At 40.5% G+C, this 22,176-nt stretch overlaps 1 protein-coding gene across 1 annotated transcript in view; it reads left to right on the forward strand.

Annotated features, from left to right (window-relative positions):
* Positions 1-2,668: 2,668 nt before the first annotated feature.
* The window catches only part of PHACTR1 (phosphatase and actin regulator 1), a 300,263-nt gene continuing 280,755 nt past the window's right edge, over positions 2,669-22,176 (forward strand). Inside the window, exon 1 of the mRNA XM_061195732.1 lies at positions 2,669-2,881. The gene's annotated coding sequence lies outside the window, so the exon portion shown is untranslated. The remainder of the gene's footprint in view (positions 2,882-22,176) is intronic.

Raw genomic sequence — 22,176 nt, forward strand, 5'->3', positions numbered from 1 at the left:
TCTGAAACAATATTTTGAATATACTGGATTTGAGGTAGGAGGTAGATGGGCCCCTGGGCTGGACAGCTGGTGTTTGTCAAGCAGATATATTACCAAAATTAATTTCACCAGTTTTTTTTTCTTTTTTAACGCAACAGCTAGAAAATTTTAAATTACATACGTGGTTCATACTGTATTTCTGTTGGACAACACTGGGCTAGGAAATCTGATTTTTGCAGTGTCAATATTGAAGGACTATATGCAGACCAAAGGTATATTTTGCGTTATTGCTTTTCTTCCCATTACTAGTATGGGTCTCACTGTTGTGGTCCGAACGTGGGTTGGAAAAGAATTTCCAGACTCTAGGCAGAATGTAAAGAAGATAGAATTTATTAGAGGGAAGGGTCCCTGTCAGAACAGCAGGCCGACTTCTTAGTAGTCTGGGAGAGTCGAGCCTGAACATGTGCTATTGATCAGTTTTTATAGCCAGAAAACAAAGGAATGGTCCGAGGTGAAAATTTCGTTTACTGATTGGTGGAGGCACATATACCTTCCTTCTATAGGGTGGGAGTGGGACAGGGCAGATGCCTTTCCTTATTTGGGACAGGTCCCGTCACCCAGGTGGGCTCAGGAATTTTGTAACCATCACAACATGGTGGGGAGTCCGGTAGGGGGTGTGACGCTGACACTTTTTCAGGCAGGGTTGTCCTTTGTCCTTGGAACACCACACTCACCACCTGATGTTTTCTAATATTTTACTATATAGCCTTATTCTCATTAAGAAAGAAGTAGTTACCATAGCAACTGCCACAATACATTGTATTTACCACACCTGGAGAGAGAGGTATAAACAGACATCAATCTGTCATTCAGGTTTACACATTCATGTGTTTTTGTTTTTTCCTGTGTATCTTGGTCTTCCTTTGTAAAACAGAGCTCTGAGAGTAGGAAACTTGACTTCTAATTCTCACCTATATTACTGGCTTTCTTTGGGTCTGGACAAAGAGAATAATAATTATCCCATGCCCACTTCAGAGGGATATGTGGATAGATAGTTACAAAGTATTTTGCAAGCTATTCTTTGGGCACAGTATCAGTCTAATGTCACACAGTTTAATATAGCAATGGTATCTACTGTTAGTACACTGGTGGAGTCTGGCAGGAAAGACAAGGTAATTTCCTTGGGTGGATGTGAGTGAGGAAATGCAGAAGGGAGAAAAGAGATCAGACCAGGAAAAACCAAAAGAAGGTGACCAATGTTAGCATTTGTTCCCCTAGACTTGAACAGTCCTTTTGGAGTATATCCCATATTCAGCAATGTCTCCACTGGCTGGGAGGAGACTGGGAGCCCAGATCCTCCAAGGCATACAGTTCATCTGGCTTTGACATGGAAAGAGCAAACAGGTTGGAGTTTTTTAATGTTGATTATTTCATGATGCTTTCAATGTTATGCTCATTTATGCCACCTAAATTTCTCAAAGATCTCATTCGTGGGTCAATTCTGTTTTGACATACTTGCTCCTCAATATATATCATCTGAACAGAGATGACAGATGCTAAGAAGGGGAAAATGGGACTGAAATAATTTTTTTAGTTTCACCCAAGACAAGTGCTGTCTCCAAAATATCCATCTAGATTGGCCTTAAGGATTTCCACATTGTTGATAGTAGAGAATGGGGTTTGGCCATTAAGTGGTGTTTGCATAGCAAGCATGCAATTTTCAGTTGGATGTTATGCTTATTTGAGGTGGCTGGAGGAGGGTTTAGGAAGATCAAGGGCAGGGCAGGGGGTTGGCTAGAGACCTCTCAACCCAATCTACCCCTTTGACATTTCACGGAACTTAGATACTGTGGCTAAAGTAATAAACATTCTAGGTTTCGGATTTCATCTGCACAGGTGCTGTAAATCTACTTGAGGCTTTTCAACTGATGATGCACTCTGTCATTTGCAAACCCACTCACTGATTTACCTAAATCTGCAGACAGCCGTCCTAAACGAAAATCAAGGAAACTGCTACAGTTACATCTTGAGATGTTACATCTTGAGAAATCCCTGCTAACTCAGCATTGGCATTTAGGAAGTCCTCTGCCGAAGAAAAATCAAACCAAAGGGAAATAAAAATAGACTGCAAAAATGCAGCAGCTCCACTAAAATCTCTTCTCTTTTTAAACATTTTTTTGATGTGGACCATTTTTAAAGTCTTTATTTAATTTGTTACAATATTGCTTCAGTTTTTTTATGGGTTTTTTTTGGTTTTTTGGCTGCCGGGCATGTGGGATCTTAGCTCCCCGACCAGGGATCGAACCCACGCCCCCTGCATTGGAAGGCGAAGTCTTAACCACTGGACTGCCAGGGAAAGTCCCTCCACTAAAGTTTCAAGAAAGATTAATTTTCATTGTTTGGTGTTTTGAGTGCCTCTCCCTCCAAGCCGAGGAAGCGGGGGAGGGGAGATAGATGGGGGAGGGGAGTGTGGTTTTCTGATCAGAACTCAAATAGCACTGTTTGAATTATATAATGGAGCTGCTGTGAGTCAGGTGACAGGCTCACTGAGTAATTCCCTGCAGAAGGAGACAAACTGCATGTTAAAAAGCTCAACAAATACTCAAAAAAAAAAAAAAAAAAAAAGCCCAGGCCGTGAGTTCCAGACTTGCAAGCTGCAGTTTCCTCTGAATTCTCTCCGGGCTGAAACAGCTGGGCGGGCTGGCTGAGTCCCAGGACTCATAGAGGCTGCGGAGAGCCAAAGCCAAGTGCAGGTCGGGGGTCTGGCCTGGGTTCCCGGGTTACTTTCTGTTTCACTTAGAAATGTGCCCTGTTTCTGAAACTGGTGGCTTCCAATGTCAAGGAAAACGCACGACTCCTTGGAGGCTCCAGCCAGGCTTTTAAGAACCGGGGCTTTGTAAAGGTAAGAAGCTATCCGCGTCCTGCCGGCTGGGGGTTGCCGCCTTGGAGGGGTCTGGGTGCGAGCAGGGGACGCCAGGAGTCTGCCAACTTGTTCTGGGATCTGAACGAGGCTGGAGAAACCTTCTGCGGAGGGGTTTTAAGGTTAGGAAAGGGATAAGATGGACCCTTCCCGCCTGGATGGGTGGCCCCCCCAGTCCTTGGTGACTTGAATTGACCCCCAACTCCTGTCTGCGCTCTTCCCTTCCCCAGTTCCATCCCATGAGGGAGTTGCTCCCCCGTCGGGGAATTGGCGTGGGCTGGCCCGGGGCTGGGAGGGAAGGAGAAGGGGCTAGCCGGCACGGAGAGGCTGTCTGAGCGCGTGCAGCATGTGTATTTCAGAGCCTGACAATTGAGATTTGTCGCTCAGGCTAAGAAAGCGTCGTTTTGGGGGAGCCAGCGAGCAGAGGCAGGGGAGGGTGCCTGTGTGAGCAGAGAGCTTTGGGAAAGCTGTGAGGTAGGCATTTGAGGCTTAAAGCATTGCATTGCACAAGCATTTGTGTGCTTGTCAGTTGGATTTTATACTGGTTTTGTATTTTGTTCAGTTTGGGGACTTTCCCCTTTTTGGAGCTGCCACTATCAATTGATTTGGTGTTTCAGTCCTCGGACTTGATTCACTGGATGTCTTGAAACCCACTGGTGCCCTTGTAGATGTCTGCAAGTCAGAGATCGATTAGGAAACTGGTGCTATTTTTTCAGATCAGGGAGATTCACTTGCACGTCTCACTGCCATGGAGACTTGCTGGGAGTCCTGAACGCCTGCGGAGGCCGCCAGTGCTTAGGAACCTAGGGAAGTTTCTGACTTAAAGAGACAGGAGAGGGAAAATTGAATGGGCAATTGTTAATTCCCGGAAGGTGGGTGCAGGGAGAAGTTGTCAAGGATCAAAAAGAAAGATGACTGGGAAAATGAAAGGATAAGTAAAGGAATGGGTTTGGTGGGATCCCAGCTGGGGCTGTGGCATTTTGAGGTTTGCAGCATGGGGATAAAAATCAATAAGCAAACTGATAACAGCTCACTTGGTATGAATAAGATTCTTTTTTTTTTTTTTTTTTTCCACTGGGTCCTAGAGAACCTGAGAAATAGGCAGGCCGTGAGTTTGGAAGAGTTCTTTTTTTTTTTTTTTTAACCTCCTTATTGGAGTATAACTGCTTTACAATGGTGTTTTAGTTTCTGCTGTATAACAAGGTGAATCAGCTGTACATATACATATATCCCCATATCTCCTCCCTCTTGCGTCTCCCTCCCACCCTCCCTATCCCACCCCTCTAGGTGGTCACAAAGCACCGAGCTGACCTCCCTGTGCTATGCAGCTGCTTCCCACTAGCTATCTATTTTACATTTGGTAGTATATATAAGTCCATGCTACTCTCTCACTTCATCCCAGCTTACCCTTCCCCCTCCCCATGTCCTCAAGTCCATTCTCTACATCTGCGTCTTTATTCCTGTCCTGCCCCTAGGTTCTTCAGAACCTTTTTTTTTTTTTTTTTTAGATTCCATATATATGTGTTAGCATACGGTATTTGTTTTTCTCTTTCTGACTTACTTCACTCTGTATGACAGACTCTAGGCTGGAGAGGGTGTGGAGAAAAGGGAACCCTCTTGCACTGTTGGTGGGAATGTAAATTGATACAGTCACTATGGAGAACAGTATGGAGGTTCCTTAAAAAACTAAAAATAAAACTACCATATGACCCAGCCGTCCCACTACTGGGCATATACCCTGAGAAAACCATAATTCAAAAAGAGACATGTACCACAATGTTCATTGCAGCTCTATTTACAATAGCAACCTAAGTGTCCATCGACAGACGAATGGATAAAGAAGATGTGGCACATATATACAATGGAATATTACTCAGCCATAAAAGGAAACGAAATTCAGTTATTTGTAATGGGGTGGATGGAAGAGTTCATTTCTAATTGCTATTCTTCTTGACCACAGAAGGTGCTCTAAACAAAATATGGGGATGTTAGAACCAGAGGGAAAATGTGCTTAGAATGATGCCTACAAAGATGTTTTCAAGTTTCTGCTGCCCTTCCCTTCCCCTCTTTCCCATCCTACTCCCAGTTTTGGGCAAATTATGTGATTTGAATGTGTCTAATATAAACAACTCCTTAGACTGATACAGTTATCACTGCGAGAGGATATTTGGGTACTAGAATAAAAATGATCTTGAGTCAGTGGTTCTTAAATCTTTTAGATCATGGACCATATTTGGGAATTGAAAAAACTTAGCTGACGGTGAATTTCTAGAGTCCTCTCTCTACTGTGGCCCTGACACCCCCATCTTCTGATGCTCAACAAACAAAACTAAACAATGACAGCAAAGCCAAAAGGCATAGAATAACGAGGTTTCTAATTAAAGCCCACTTTTGAAATATCGATAGCATAAAATTATAAATATTCATAATATAAGAAAACAGTTTATGGAGCCCCTTTTGCAAGCCATGGTAGTCCCTCAAGAAAGCACCGCTTAAATAATTAACGTCAGCACAGTGAGTTCCTTTTATCCAGATTTCTATCTGTTGAAACTTGCTGGAAATCTGCATTTCTGCACTTCAATAATATAATGAGGATGGAAATTCATAAGGGTAACCTCCAGACACCACAAGATCCACCAGTGCCTTCTAAATCACAAAAGAGTACATGATGCCCTGAACACTTTTTGTGTTGAGTGCACTTTCTTCCTCTCTAATTCTCTAAAATTTGGTAATCTGCTTAAATTGTGGTGCCCACATTTTTCACACCAAGACCCAGGACTTGTGGTCTTACGGAGGATTTTTATGTTACTTTCAGTGTGAGGGACAGTTTGGGAAATGCAGTTCAGATGCCAGGTTGCAGTTTAGATGTCCATTTCGGGGACAGTTCAATAGTTTATGGGACAACTGGTCAGAAGGTATGAAATTGAGAAGCTCTTGAAAATCCAGTTCTCATAGAAATATAGATGCTTTGGTTAAGAGCATAAGTTTTTTGGTGTTCCTATTGACTTGGGTTCGAATTCCAATTCTGCCACCTATTCAGTGAGTGACATTGGGGAAGTTTCATGACCTTTCTAAGGCTCAGTTTCTTCCTCTGTAAAATTGGATAGCGATAGTACTTACCTCAGAGGTTGTATGGGGCTAAATAAAATACCGTGTGAATACAACAGCACCTAGTATGGTATCTGGCACTGTTAGTGTCTAATAATCAGTATCTGCTGTTACTATTGTTATCACTTATGGTACCTTTTGATATGCCAGAGACAAAGCATATACTGTGCAACTTTATTTATTTATTTATTACATCTTTATTGGAGTATAATTGCTTCACAATGTTGTGTTAGTTTCTGCTGTACAACCAAGTGAATCAGCTATATGTATACATATATCCCCATATCCGTTCCCTCTTGTGTCTCCCTCCCACCCTCCCTATCCCACCCCTCTAGGTGGACACAAAGCACCGAGCTGATCTCCCTGTGCTATGAGGCTGCTTCCCACTAGCTAGCTATTTTACATTTGGTAGTATATGTAAGTCAGTGCTCCTCTCTCACTTCATCCCTGCCTCCCCTTTGCTGTGCAACTTTAGATCAACATTCGTGATCCTCAAAATGTTCTGGAATTAAGTCATTAGCACGTCTATTCCTCTATATGAGGAGGCATCATTATCCCCATGTTTTACACAGAAGAATCCATTGAAGTAGTTTAAGGCACACAGGACATCAGTGGCAGCATCAGATGGGGGATATTGGTCCCCAGACTCTGTGCCCTACCCCTGGATCACACCACTCCTGATGGTCCTGCTGGGGGTCCACATCAGGGGTGGTTTAACAAGGTCAAAGTAGCCCTTGTCTCTAGAAAGCCTCAGATAACCTTCCCAGGGAAGTATTGTAGTTTGGTGCTGAAGGCTTGGTTTTCCCTGCTTCAGCCCTGCTATTAGTTGTGGCTCTGACCTTTTCTCCTCCTGAACTTGCTGAGTGCAGAGTCCCTACTGGTGTCTCCTATTTGACCAGCTCATGCCGATGGGTGGTAGTGACCATGAGTACCCAGTTCCAAGTGTCCACTGGGGACAATACAGAATCTGCTACCCTTGTTCAAGCCCTTAAAGACTGTGTTTCTATTTTCTCTTTGCAGACTTCTAACATAGGGATTTAATGCCTCCCATAAAACAAACTCCCCATCACATACTCTAAAGTCCAAAGACAGTCATGTAATTAATCTAAAGGGTAAAGATGTCAAAAGACCTTTACTTTTGCATTCCATAGGTATTCAGCTTCCTGTAAAATTCAGAATCCACTGGTACAAGGAAGGGGTTAAGAGAAGGGATTTCATAAAAGGTCTTCTAGGTATCTCCTGGGTTTCTCAAGGAAACTAACTGAATAAAAAATCCCGCTTGGGATAGGTCATAAAATGGCAGAGTGAAGAATAGCGTAGAGTGACTTCTTCTAAGAAACCTACCGCAAAGACAACACCAACGTCTAAAATTAAGAGAAACAGAAACAAATCCAATAGAATTACAGAAAAATAAGATTCTAGATTCAAAAATAACAAAGCAAATTTTGAAATGTAAAAACACCCCGAACTTGGAAATATTATAATGCTAAGGAAAAAGGAAAAAAAAAGAGTGGAACGTGAGAGAAACAGCGGAGAGAGTGGGAATGAAAGAATTGGTTGTGAGTTCAGTCCTGGGCAAATCACTCAGTTGAATCTGTTTCCTCATTTATAAAATGATGACAACAATTCCTACCCTACACCCAAGGCTACTGAGAGGAACAGATGAGATACTGTGTCAAAACTAGAGAGATGACAGACCCTTAGAACATTCCCCTCCACAATGCTGAGAACTTGAACTCCATCTGGCCCTATCAGGCAGGTGTCCATAACTATACAGTATTAAGGAAAATTGACCCAAAAGGAAAGAATGTGTGTGTTACTAAGAAACAGAATTTTCTTCTTAATAATGCAAAAGAAAATCACTTTGGATAATCCATAGCTAATGAATAACCAATTACTATTATACTAGGGCTTCCGTAACAAAATACCACTAGCTGGGGTGGCTTAAACAACAAAAATTAATTTTCTAACATCTCTGGAGGCTGGAAGTCCAAGATCAAGATGTTGGAAGAGTTGATGTCTGCTGAGGCCTCTCTTGAGGATGGCCACCTTCTTGCTGTGTCCTCACATGGCTTTTCCTCTGTGTGTGCACATCCATGTGTCTTTTCCTCTTCTTATAAGGACACCAGTCCTATTGGATTTGGACCCCACCCATATGACCTCATTTAACTTTGATTATCTCTTTCTAGGCTCTATCTCCAAATACAGTCACATTCTGAGGTACTGGGGGTTAGGGCTTCAACTTATGAATTTGGGGGAAGCACAGTTCATCCTATAACAGCTATTAATTAAAAGGTATATTCTTGTTCTAGGAATTTAGAAGGTTTATAAAAGAAAATGGCATCTGTCTAAAGGAAAATGATATCTCTGAATAACCATAGGGAGACCATGCCTTGGAAGGTAGCCTGGTAGACCTGGGCCAAGATTCAGGAGAAACTTGACTTTCGGGCATATTTCAACTAAGAGGGAAAGTGAGGACCTTGTGTTTTTCACTTCCACCTGGGTGTTCTGTCAAAGAACTAGCAGATTGTCCCTAGCAAGGTTGCATCTCTATGGTGAAAGCTGTTCTTGGAGGATGGATTTAACATTGTTTGGGATTAGATGCTTCTCTGAGGTCAAAAGGATTATGGCATTTCATGGGCTAGTTTCCCACTTCCTTTCAATATTCTGTCTCTTAAATGAAGTCAAAAATGGATCCTACCACCCGGGTTCCTGCCATGCTCAGCGTGGTCATGCATACTTTCCACAATTTCCTCAGTGAGTCCCCAACTTTCCCAGTTCCCATTCAGTAGGAACCATGATATTCAGTGATATGGTTACCTGAAATACACACACACACACACGTACACACACGTGCACACACGCACCTTTATTTATTCCACGAATTTGTGAATAGAGAGGAAGATGATTTGTAAGTGATACGTACACATCAGTTTCTTCCTAAATTTCAGATCTTTGATTTCAGAGAAAGGGATATGGGGCCCAGCTCGTGGCTGAGATGACCCCACAAATATGGGAAGTGAGGGGAGCTGATGCCTATTCTAAATTCACAGGCGTGAAAAGGCATGAAGGAGAAAGTGATGTCAGGGGAGGAGCAGGTGATTCGCAGGTGTACACGGATAAGGGTGGGTGTGCCCCCTGCCTTCCTCTCCCCCTCCCCACTCGCAGCTGCCCCTTTAGTTGGACCATTTGCATCCTCTGGTGGGGCACATTGTAGCTCCCAATTAGCAGTGTGGATGCTAGAGCCACACAGGGCACATGAGGACATCATGCAAGCAAGGCACGTACCTTGATTTTCCTTTTTAAACAACTGATGGTGGTGAAAAATTATACTGGGAGGAACAAAGAAGCACATATTTAGTAACTTGTAAAAACCCCATTGTGTCCTTTTTCCTTAAAAGTAAGGTGTGCTTCCAATGCCCAAGAGGAAAGAATCAGTTCCCCAAGCATCATGGTCATACCTCCGGATCCTTCCCAGTACCGTTTCAGCACAAACAAGAACTCACTCCATTACTAGTAGCTTTCCTCTTTCACCAGGATCCATTCCAGAGGCAGGGGAAGTAATGGGTTAGTGCACCAAATCAGTCTGCCCAACTTTCAAACTATTTGGATGCAATGTGCTCTCTAAGTGTCAAGTACTCTCATTTGGGTTATTAGAAAGGAACTGTTGAAAGGAACTATGATGTAATTCAGAATATATCAGTGCCTGTATTATTTAGCCCTGATTTTAAGGTTCATGACTTGCCAGAAAAAGGACCTAAAGGCTAAAAAGGATAAGGATGCAGACTCAGGAACAAACCATCAGATTTTAAGAAAACCAGTATTGGTTCCCTTTGGCTTTCATGTAAATTAATAACATAGATTAGGAACTCTTATTTAAGTTGGTTTGTTCATATGTAGACTTTCTCAAATAAAAATGTGTTTGGTAAAGCACAAAATAAAACATAACTACCTTGGAGTTTTTGTTGTTGTTGCTGTTATTATATTTAATCAGTAAGCACTTACTATCTACTGCAGCTAAGGACAGGGTGTTATGCAAAGAGTTTTGCAAGGTAAGATGAATCAGATCTACCCACATCTATTTAGAGAAATAGAACATGTCCATACAAGTTTTAACAAAGTATAGAAAATGACAACTTCACGAGAACAGAAAAAAATGTTTATTGAGGTTGAAAAGAGGGAAATATTAATTCCAGCTAGAAAGGGTTTTAGAAATGTTTCTAACAAGAGTCTTGAGGGCTGAATAGGTATATTTCAGCGTGAAGGGTGAGGAGGCAGAGGACATTTCCAAGAGAGGAGAGGGAGTATGCGGGAAGCAAAATCGTAGAAGAAGGCACACCTGGATTGCATGTGAGGCCAGGAGGCCAGGTCAGTTCTTTTGGAGGAGAGGGTGAAGAAAGCCACCAGTTGTAGAAACATTGGAAAGAACTTGAATATCAAGCAGAGAATGGCAGGGTCGGAGCTTGAAACTAGATGCAGGGCGGGGTGAATGGAGAGAGATGGTGAGTGCACCCCGCGGTTACATCGCTGTTGCGGTGGCGGAGAACATGACAGTGGTTAGGAGTAATGGTAATGATCATAAGTAGGTCTCACTTGTTGAGTGCCTAGTAGCTGCTGAGCATTTTCTTTAGATTATTGCCTTTAATCTGCACAGCAAGCCTCAAGGCAGGTACAAATACAGTCAATCCTCATTATGCACAGACTCTGTATTTGCAAATCTGACTTACTCACTAAAATTTATTTGTGACCCCAAAATCAATACTCATGGTACTTTCGCAGTCATCCATGGACGTGTGCAGAGTTGCCCCACATGTACATTCCCAGTGAAGTTGAAGAAGGTGATACTCTGCCTTTTCGTTTCAGCTCATGCTGTAAACAAGTGTCATTTTTGTGGTCTATTTAGTCTCATGCTTTTCACTTTTTTTTTTGGCTTCTTGTTGGTGATCTCTCTGTTTAAAATGGTCCCCATGTGTAGTGCTGAAGTGCTGTCTAGTGGCCCTCCATGCAAGAAGACTGTGATGTGCTTTAGGGAGACAATATGTGTGTTAGATATGCCTCGTTCAGACATGTCATAGTTCTGTCGGCCATGAGTTCAAGGTTAATGGATCAACAATATATACTAAACAAGGTGTCTTTAAACAGAACCACACATAAGACACAATAAATTGATCAGTTGATGAAAACATTGTGACCAGAGGCTCCCAGGAACCTAACCCTGTATTTCTCCTAGGAACAATGGTTCAGTGTTCACTAATTCCGTTTTCACAGTGACTTCATAGAACAAGGCTACTGTGAATATCAAGAAGACACTGGTTGGGCTTCCCTGGTGGCGCAGTGGTTAAGAATCCGTCTGCCAATGCAGGGGACATGGGTTCGAGCCCTGGTCCGGGAAGATCCCACATGCCACGGAGCAACTGGGCCCGTGCACCACAACTACTGAGCCTGCGCTCTAGAGCCTGCGAGCCACAACTACTGCAGCCCATGTGCCTAGAGCCCGTGCTCTGCAACAAGAGAAGCCACCACAATGAGAAGCCCGCACACTGCAACGAAGAGTAGCCCCTGCTCCCCGCAACTAGAGAAAGCCTGCGCGCAGCAACAAAGACCCAACGCAGCCATAAATAAATAAATAGATAGATAGATAGATAAATAAATAAATAAATACATAAGTAAATAGATAGATAGATAAATAAATAAATAAATACGACAGTGGTAACCCCCTCTCCACAGAGATGTAAACTGGGGTCGGGAGGGAGGGATAAGGACCTTGCCTGAGACCACACAACAGGCAGAAACCCAGTCTGTCAGATTCGAATGTCATATTGTGATGATATACATTTGTAATAACAAAGGCCTGGACCAGGTGTAGCAATGAAGAATGGAGGGGAGGAGGTGAATTACAAATGGTTTAGGAAGTAGAATCAACAGGACTTGGCCACTGATTGCACATGGAGGGCAAAGAGGAGGAAGAGGTCTGAGAGGAGTCTGAAGTCAGGTGGAGGTGATAACCTATTGGAATCAGGAGAGCCTGAGGGTGGACGGTTGCAGGAAGGGTAAACAGCAGGTTCAACTGGGATTAAGGGCTGGGGCTCGAGAACAGAAATGCCAGTTTTAATTTTTGAGCACTCACTATACTCCAGGTATTGTTAAGTGGCTCTAGCTAAATGATCTTATTTAATCCTCACAAGAACCTTATAAGACAGGAACTATTATGCCCATTTTACAGACGAAGAGAGTGAGGCTCAAAGAAGTAAAGTAACTTGCTCAAGGACACCCTGCTTATAAACAACAGAACAGGATTCAAACCCAGGCAGAGTGACCCTGGAGGTTGTAATAACAGAGAAGTATTGGAATTTGAGATCTTAGAGGAAGAGAAGCATTAATGTTAATAATACCCTATCTTGTTCTCTAGTTTCTTCTTTTTAATGTTATTTTTTCCAATATTCTGTCTTTACACTGCATATTTTCCTACTTTCATGTTTTTGTTCAAATTCTTCTCTCCCACAAGAATGCTGTTCTTCTCTCCTAGCTTTTAGGTTTTATTCTTTTTTGTCTTTCTATGTTGCAGAGGGGTAAACTTATTTGGTAGCTGCAGAAATTGGACACTTTATGTTATGTTATATTGTGTTGTTTAATTTTAGAAGTTTGAACATTTCAAGGATTCCTAGAATGTAATACATGTTACTTAAGAAAAATTATTCTCTGAATATTACTCAGCCATAAAGAAGAATTAAATTTTGCCATCTCTAACAACATGGATAGATCTAGAGGGTATTATGCTGAGTGAAATAAGTCAGACAGACAAAGACAAATATCCTATGATTTCACTTATATATGGAGTCTAATAAAACAAATAAACAAACATAACAAAACAGAAACAGACTCATAGATACAGAGAACAAAACTGGTGGTTGCCATGGGGCACTGAGTGAAATAAGTCAGACAGACAAAGACAAATATCCTATGATTTCACTTATATATGGAGTCTAATAAAACAAATAAACAAACATAACAAAACAGAAACAGACTCATAGATACAGAGAACAAAACTGGTGGTTGCCATGGGGCGATGAGTGAAATAGGTGAGGGAGAATAAAAGGTAGAAACTTCCAGTTACAAAATAGATGAGTCATGGGGACTATAGTCAATGATATTGTAATAACATTGCATGGTGACAGATGGTAACTATACTTATTGTGGTGATTATTTTGCAATGTATAAAAATATTGAATCACTATGTTGTACACCTGAAGCTAATATAATAAGTCAATTATACTTCAATTTATAAAAGAAGAATCGTTCTCATAATCATTCTTACATTTCACATTAATAATGTTATGGTTTATTTACAGATGTTCTCATTAACAGAGGACACGTGATTATGCTATTTGTGTATTAGATTTGGATAACCTGGCATAAAATAACATGATCCTTGTTTTGTGTTTCATCTTGGATATCAGTTACCTTTGAACTTTTGTAAAGATATAAGTCTCTTATTGTTTCCCAAATCTGTATCATCGAGACTTATTTGCCTATGTCCTTGAGACATTAAGAAATTAAACATTCCCTCAACACTTAGGTATTAAGGGTTATTTCCACAGGACTCCTAGTAGTACCGTGCCTGGAGATAGAATAATATCCAAAAACAGAGGGTGTTTCATTTAAGAAGTGCCAGAGCTGTTTATTATATTAAAAACCTTTTAAAGAGTGTATAATAGGGACAAAAAACTCCTGTCGAAATCTTGGGCTCCTTCTTTCTTTCTAAAATGCCCCCCCCAAGATGTCCAGAAGGTGAGCATTCTTTCTGGCCACAGGGAAAGTGCCCTCCAGAGCTGTGAACTCCAGCAAAAATGCTTCTGCCCACAGAGCTCAAAGACCAGACGTTTCGAGAACAGATAGCTTGGATCTCTGTAGGTAAGTGGGAAAGAGTTCACCTACAAGGGAGTTTCTATTCTTTGAAATAACCCAAGTCTGAAACCCTTCCTTTGTAAATTAAAAAGAAACCTCTTGAACTATTCTGAAACCAAAAGAGAGAGTGTTGCAATGCTGCTGGCAACTGTACTAGTCAACTGTGACTCTTAGGTGAACAAATTCTGCATTTGTATAGAGATCTGGTAATTTAGGAACAAAGGCGAAGACAAAGGAACCTTAAGGAATCTTTATCTTGTTCTTAAACTGCCATGGCCTGAAAGGGAACTGGGGAAAATGAAGCCATGTTTGATTCCACAAACACTTGAAACCATCCTTCAAATATTCTGAACGGAATAAAGTCCAAAGTGTGTTTTGCCAAACCCAAGGGAAATTAGCTCCATATGTTTCTGATTTATTTACAGTTTAATCATCAAAATATTGCTTTGCAAGGACTGGTTATGTCCAAAAAACCTTTTATGAGCCATTTTAAACATTATCTTGAGAACAGGAAGCCCTGTTTTGCCAAGAGCCAACAGATGCCTTAGCAGAGGTTCTGGAGTTGGTTATAGGGGCAGAGCCCTGGGTGCTGTGATTTCCAAATCTGGCAGAGCAGACTTCTTATTGGCTTTGGGGAATCTGTGCTCCACTCACTAGAATTACAGAAATCCTTCAGGGAGGATAACCTGAGGGGAAGGTGACCGCTGGCTTCCATGATTTCCACTCAAACTCATTATCTTTCATGGAATTTCATATTCCTTTCACCACATTCCATTTGCTAAATGATAATTCAGGAGATAACTTCTCTACCGAAATTATAATGTTAGTACCTGAGCCCTTACAAACCTGAGGTAGAATTTCTTAGAAAACAGCGGCTTCGAAGGAGCCATTGTCTGAACGAATAGGACAAAAATTTTTTCTCTTTATTTTCAAGTTTTTTGTTTTTTGGGTTTTTTTTTTTTTTTTTTTTTTTTTTTGCTTCTCTTTCTTTTATTCTTCTTTTCTTTTTCCTTTTCTTTCCCTGGGAAGTTCACCATACAGTATCAATCATCCAGAAGACATTTAATAATAAACTGGTGATTATCAACATTATGTACATGTATATGTACAATACAAGCCTGGGTTTACCAGTTGAGGGGGAAGGCCTTTATTGAAAATACTCCTTTGTAAGGGATTACCCACTTTTTTTCTCATTCTCCCGAAACTTTACCTAAAACCAAGCATTCTTTCTCAAGACTTTTTATTTTTTTAACATCTTTATTGGAATATAATTGCTTTACAGTGTTGTGTTAGTTTCTGCTGTATAACAAAGTGAATCAGCTATACATATACATATATCCCCATATCCCTTCCCTCTTGCGTCTCCCTGCCACTCTCCCTATCCCACCCCTCTAGGTGGTCACAAAGCACCAAGCTGATCTCCTTATACTATGCAGCTACTTCCCACTAACTACCTATTTTACATTTGGTACTGTATATATGTCAGTGCCACTCTCTCACTTCGTCCCAGCTTAACCTTTTCCCTCCCCGTGTCCTCAGGTCCATTCTCTATGTCTGTGTCTTTATTCCTGTCCTGCCCCTAGGTTCTTCAGAACCATATTTTTTAATTCCATATATATGTGTTAGCATACGGTATTTTTCTCTTTCTGACTTACTTCACTCTGTATGACAGACTCTAGGTCCATCCACCTCACGACAAATAACTCAGTTTCATTATTTTTATGACTGAGTAATATTCCATTGTGTATATGTGCCACATCTTCTTTATCCATTCATCTGTCGATGGGCACTTAGATTGCTTCCACATCCTGGCTATTGTAAATAGTGCTGCAGTGAACACTGTGGTACATGACTCTTTTTGAATTATGGTTTTCTCAGGGTATATGCCCAGTAGTGGGATTGCTGGGTCATATGGAAGTTTTATTTTTAGTTTTTTAAGGAACCTCCGTACTGTTCTCCATAGTGGCTGTATCAATTTGGGTTCCCACTAACAGTGCAAGAGGGTTTTCTTTTCTCCACACCCTCTCCAGCATTTTTTGTTTGTAGATTTTTTGATGATGGCCATTCTGACCGGTATGAGGTGATACCTCACTGTAGTTTTGATTTGCATTTCTCTAATGATTAGTGATGTTGAGCATCCTTACATGTGTTTGTTGGCAATCTATATATTTTCTTTGGAGAAATGTCTATTTAGGTCTTCTGCCCATTTTTGGATTGGGTTGTTTGCTTTTTGATATTGAGCTGCATGAGCTGCTTGTATATTTTGGAGATTAATCCTTTGTCACTTGCTTCATTTGCAAATATTTTCTCCCATTCTGAGGGTTGTCTTTTCCTCTTGTTTATGGTTTCCTTTGCTGTGCAAAAGCTTTTAAGGTTCATTAGGTCCCATTTGTTTATTTTTGTTTTTATTTCCATTTCTCTAGGAGGTGGGTCAAAAAGGATCTTGCTGTGATTTATGTCATAGAGTGTTCTGCCCATGTTTTCCTCTAAGAGTTTGATAGTGTCTAGCCTTACATTTAGGTCTTTAATCCATTTTGAGTTTATTTTTGTGTATGGTGTTAGGAAGTGTTCTAATTTCATTCTTTTACATGTAGCTGTCCAGTTTTCCCAGCACCACTTATTGAAGAGGCTGTCTTTTCTCCACTGTGTATTCTTGCCTCCTTTATCAAAGATAAGGTGACCATATGTGCATGGGTTTATGTCTGAGCTTTCTATCCTGTTCCATTCATCTATATTTCTGTTTTTGTGCCATTACCATACTGTCTTGATTACTGTAGCTTTGTAGTATAGTCTGAAGTTAGGGAGCCTGATTCCCCCAGCTCCGTTTTTCTTTCTCAAGATGGCTTTGTCTATTCGGGGTCTTTTGTGTTGCCATACAAATTGTGAAATTTTTTGTTCTAGTTCTGTGAAAAATGCCCTTGGTAGTTTGATAGGTATTGCATTGACTCTGTAGATTGCTTTGGGTAGTACAGTCATTTTCACAATGTTGATTCTTCTAATCCAAGAACATGGTATATCTCTCTATCTGTTTCTATCATGTTTAATTTCTTTCATCAGTGTCTTATAGTTTTCTGCATACAGGTCTTTTGTCTCCTTAGGTGGGTTTATTCCTAGGTATTTTATTCTTTTTGTTGCAGTGGTAAATGGGAGTGTTTCCTTAATTTCTCTTTCAGATTTTTCATCATTAGTGTATAGAGATGCAAGAGATTTCTGTGCATTAATTTTGTATCCTGCTACTTTACCAAATTCGTTGATTAGCTCTAGTAGTTTTCTGGTAGCATCTTTAGGATTCCCTATGTATAGTATCATGTCATCTGTAAACAGTGACAGTTTTACTTCTTCTTTTCTGATTTGGATTCCTTTTATTTCTTTTTCTTCTCTGATTGCTATGGCTAAAACTTCCAAAACTATGTTGAATAATAGTGGTGAGAGTGGGCAACCTTGTCTTGTTCCTGATCTTAGTAGAAATGGTTTCAGTTTTTCATCATTGAGAACGATGTTGGCTGTGTGTTTGTCATATATGGCCTTTGTTATGTTGAGGTAAGTTTCCTCTCTGCCTACTTTCTGGAGAGTTTTAATCATAAATTGGTGTTGAATTTTGTCAAAAGCTTTTTGTGCATCTATTGAAATTATCATTTGTTTTAATCCTTCAATTTGTTAATATGGTGTATCACATTGATTGATTTGCGTATACTGAAGAATCCTTGCATTCCTGGGATAAACCCCACTTGATCATGGTGTATGATCCTTTTAATGTGCTGTTGCATTCTGTTTGCTAGTATTTTGTTGAGGATTTTTGCATCTATGTTCATCAGTGATATTGGCCTGTAGTTTTCTTTTCTTGTGACATCGTTGTCTGGTTTTGGTATCAGGGTGATGGTGGCCTCGTAGAATGAGTTTGGGAGTGTTCCTCCCTCTGCTATATTTTGGCAGAGTTTGAGAAGGATAGGTGTTAGCTCTTCTCTAAATGTTTGATAGAATTCGCATGTGAAGCCATCTGGTCCTGGGCTTTTGTTTGTTGGAAGATTTTTAATCACAGTTTCAATTTTAGTGCTGGTGATTGGTCCGTTTATATTTTCTATTCCTTCCTGGTTCAGTCTCGGAAGGTTGTGCATTTCTAAGTATTTTTCCATTTCTTCCAGGTTGTCCATTTTATTGGCATATAGTAGCTTGTAGTAATCTTTCATGATACTTTGTATTTCTGCAGTGTCAGTTGTTACTTCTCCTTTTTCATTTCTAATTCTGTTGATTGGAGTCTTCTCCCTTTTTTTCTTGATGAATCTGGCTAATGGTTTATCAATTTTGTTTATCTTCTCAAAGAACCAGCGTTTAGTTTTATTGATCTTTACGATCGTTTCCTTCATTTCTTTTTCATTTATTTCTGATCTGATATTTATTATTTCTTTCCTTCTGCTAACCTTGGGTTTTTTTTATTCTTCTTTCTCTAATTGCTTTAGGTGTAAGTTTAGGTTGTTTATTTGAGATTTTTCTTGTTTCTTGAGGTAGGATTGTATTGCTATAAACTTCCCTCTTAGAACTGCTTTTGCTGCATCCCATAGGTTTTGGGTTATCATGTTTTCATTGTCACTTGTTTCTAGGTAGTTTTTTTATTTCCTCTTTGATTTCTTCAGTGATCTCTTGGTTATTCAGTAGCGTATTGTTTAGCCTCCATGTGTTTATATTTTTTACAGTTTTTTTTTTTTCCCTGTAATTGATATCTAGTCTCTTAGCATTGTGGTAGGAAAAGATACTTGGTACTATTTCAATTTTCTTAAATTTACCAAGGCTTGATTTGTGACCCAAGATATGGTGTATCCTGGAGAATGTTCCATGAGCACTTGAGAAGAAAGTGTCTTCTGTTGTTTTGGGATGGAATGTCCTATAAAAATCAATTAAGTCCGTCTTGTTTAATGTGTCATTTAAAGCTTGTGTTTCCTTATTTATTTTCATTTTGGATGATCCGTCCATTGGTGAAAGTGGGGTGTTAACATCCCCTACTATGTTTGTATAACTGTTGATTTCCCCTTTTATGGCTGTTAGCATTTGCCTTATGTATTGGGGTGCTCCTATGTTGGGTGCATAAATATTTACAATTGTTATATCTTCTTCTTGGATTGATCCCTTGATCATTATGTAGTGTCCTTCTTTGTCTCTTGTAATAGTCTTTATATTAAAGTCTATTTTGTCTGATATGAGAATTGCTACTCCAGCTTTTTGTGATTTCCATTTGCATGGAATGTTTTTTTCCATCCCCTCGCTTTCAGTCTGTATGTGTCCCTAGGTCTGAAGTGGGTCTCTTGTAGACAGCATATATATGGGTCTTGTTTTTGAATCCATTCAGCCGGTCTCTGTCTTTTGGTTGGAGTATTTAATCCATTTACATTTAAGGTAATTATCAATATGTATGTTCCTATTACCATTTTCTTAATTATTTGGGTTTGTTATTGTAGGTCTTTTCCTTTTCTTGTGTTTCCTGCCTAGAGAAGTTCCTTCAGCATTTGTTGTAAAGCTGATTTGGTGGTGCTGAATTCTCTTAGTTTTTGCTTGTCTGTAAAGGTTTTAATATGTCTGTCATATCTGAATGAGATCCTTGCTGAGTAGAGTAATCTTGGTTGTAGGTTTTTCCCTTTCATCACTTTAAATATGTCCTGCCACTCCCTTCTGGCCTGCAGAGTTTTTGCTGAAATATCAGCTGTTAACCTTATGGGGATTCCCTTGTATGTTATTTGTTGCTTTTCCCTTGCTGCTTTTAATATTTTTTCTCTGTATTTAGTTTTTGATAGTTTGATTAATATGTGTCTTGGTGTGTTTCTCCTTGGATTTATCCTGTTGGGACTCTCTGCACTTCCTGGACTTGATTGAGTATTTCCTTTCCCATATTAGGGAAGTTTTCAACTATAATCTCTTCAAATATTTTCTCAGTCCCTTTCTTTTTCTCTTCTTCTTCTGGGACCCCTATAATGCGAATGTCGGTGCGTTTAATGTTGTCCCAGAGGTCTCTGAGACTGTCCTCAATTCTTTTCATCCTTTTTTCTTTATTCTGCTGTGGTAGTTATTTCCACTATTTTATCTTCCAGGTCACTTATCCGTTCTTCTGCCTCAGTTATTCTGCTATTGATTCCTTCTAGAGAATTTTTAATTTCATTTATTGTGTTGTTCATCATTGTTTGTTTGCTCTTTAGTTCTTCTAGGTCCTTGTTAGACGTTTCTTGTATTTTCTCCATTCTATTTCCAAGATTTTGGATCATCTTTACTATCATTATTCTGAATTCCTTTTCAGGTAGACTGCCTATTTCCTCTTCATTTGTTTGGTCTCGTGGGTTTTTACCTTGCTCCTTCATCTGCTGCGTATTTCTCTGTCTTCTCATTTTACTTAATTTATTGTGTTTGGGGTTTCCTTTTCGCAGGCTGCAGGTTGTATTTCTGTTGTTTTTGGTATCTGCCCCCAGTGGGTAAGGTTGGTTCCGTGGGTTGTATAGGCTTCCTGGTGGAGGGGACTGGTGCCTGTGTTCTGGTGGATGAGGCTGGATCTTGTCTTTCTGGTGGGCAGGACTGTGTCTGGTGGTGTGCTTTGGGGTGTCTGTGAACTTAGTATGATTTTAGGCAGCCTCTCTGCTAATGGGTGGGTATGTTTTCCTGTCTTGCTAGTTGTTTGGCATGGGGTGTCCAGCCCTGGAGCTTGCTGGTCGTTGAGTGGAGCTGGGTCTTAGCATTGAGACAGAGATCTCTGGGAGAGCTCTTGCCGATTGATATTATGTGGGGCTGAGAGGTCTCTGGTGGTCCAATGTCCTGAACTCGGCTCTCCCACCCCAGAGGCTCAGGCTTGACACCCGGCTGGAGCACCAAGATGCTGTCAGCCACACGGCTCCTGTTGCTAGAGGATCCACATTTCATCTGGAAAGGACATAAATCTGGCAATCTCACTTCAGGCCTAGCCCTTCCAACTTTTTTCGCTTTGTGCTTAGTCTGTTTCCGTTAGTCATAGCGGGCCCGGTGCAGAGGCCTTGCCCCAGCCCTTCAGACCAGAGTTCCTTTTGAAATGGCTGAGCCAACACCTCAGCTCAGGACATGTGCTGAAGCTCCTCACAGGACACTGAACTCAAGATGGCCTATTTTTGAGTTTTTGAAAAATAAACTAAAATTCTTAGAATTTTTTAAAAAGCCTCCTAAAATGGCTTTAAATAATGTTTATGCTGTTTTCTCTCTCAGTGCTCTTCAACAGTTTTTTAGTTTACTGATCAGCTTCACCTGGGAAATTGTTACAAATGAAAATTCTGTGAGCTCACCTCACACTGAATGCTCCCAGTGGTTTTCAAATCACACATACATCGGAATCACTTAGGACCTTGTTAAAATATATACTACTGAATTCCACCCCTAGAGTTTCTGATTCAGTAGGTCTGGGTGTGACCTGACAACTTGTACTTCTAACAAGTTCCCAGGTGATGTTGCTAGTCCTGGGACCCCACTTGAAGAACCATTAGTCTATACTCTTCCCACTTCTCACCACTGATTTGCAGTTGAGTGGCAGAGAGATGGGTATTAAAGCAAGTGGAGAGCATTCCAGGTGCATCCACTAATGGTTACTTGGGGACGTGTTTTAATGACTTAACAAGGATGCCATCTCTCGAAATTCCTGTGGACCGTTATTGATGGCCAAAGAAATGAAGTAGTTTACATAATTATTGGAATGATTTTGTAACTCTGTGGCCTCCACAGAGATTTAGTTTATGAAATAAGAGTACCACCAAGCCCATTTATATAGAACACCTACAATTTTCAGAGATTTTCTTGAAATAGACTGTCTACAGGCTTTAAAATTATATGTAAGTAGGAACTAAATGCATGTGGTGACATGAGCTTTTTCTGTCATTAAAGTGTAAGAGGACTTTCATTGCATGGGTTCTTGATTAAGGAATATTGGGCGTATCATGGGGAAAATGTCTTTGGTGAGAATTGTATAGTTGAAACTAATGGACTATACTGTTCTTCAGACAAATCATGAAGCTGGGGCTCAGTTAAGGCATTTCACCAGAGAGGTCTGCTGGTGGGCTGCTTTGTGATGAGCTGACAATATGAACAGCTCCTAGAACCTTCTTTTAGAAAGTGATTCTCGAACTTGCAAATGCACTAGAATCACCTGAGAACCTTGTTAATAGCAGATGCTGATTCAGCTGGCCTGGAGTGGGGCTCAAAGCACTTCATTTCTAACAGTCTCCCAGGAGATGCTAACTGCTTCTGGTCCATGATCCACACTTGGAGAT

The sequence above is a fragment of the Eubalaena glacialis genome, chromosome 7, assembly GCF_028564815.1.
Source record: "Eubalaena glacialis isolate mEubGla1 chromosome 7, mEubGla1.1.hap2.+ XY, whole genome shotgun sequence".
NCBI classification, from domain to species: domain Eukaryota; kingdom Metazoa; phylum Chordata; class Mammalia; order Artiodactyla; family Balaenidae; genus Eubalaena; species Eubalaena glacialis.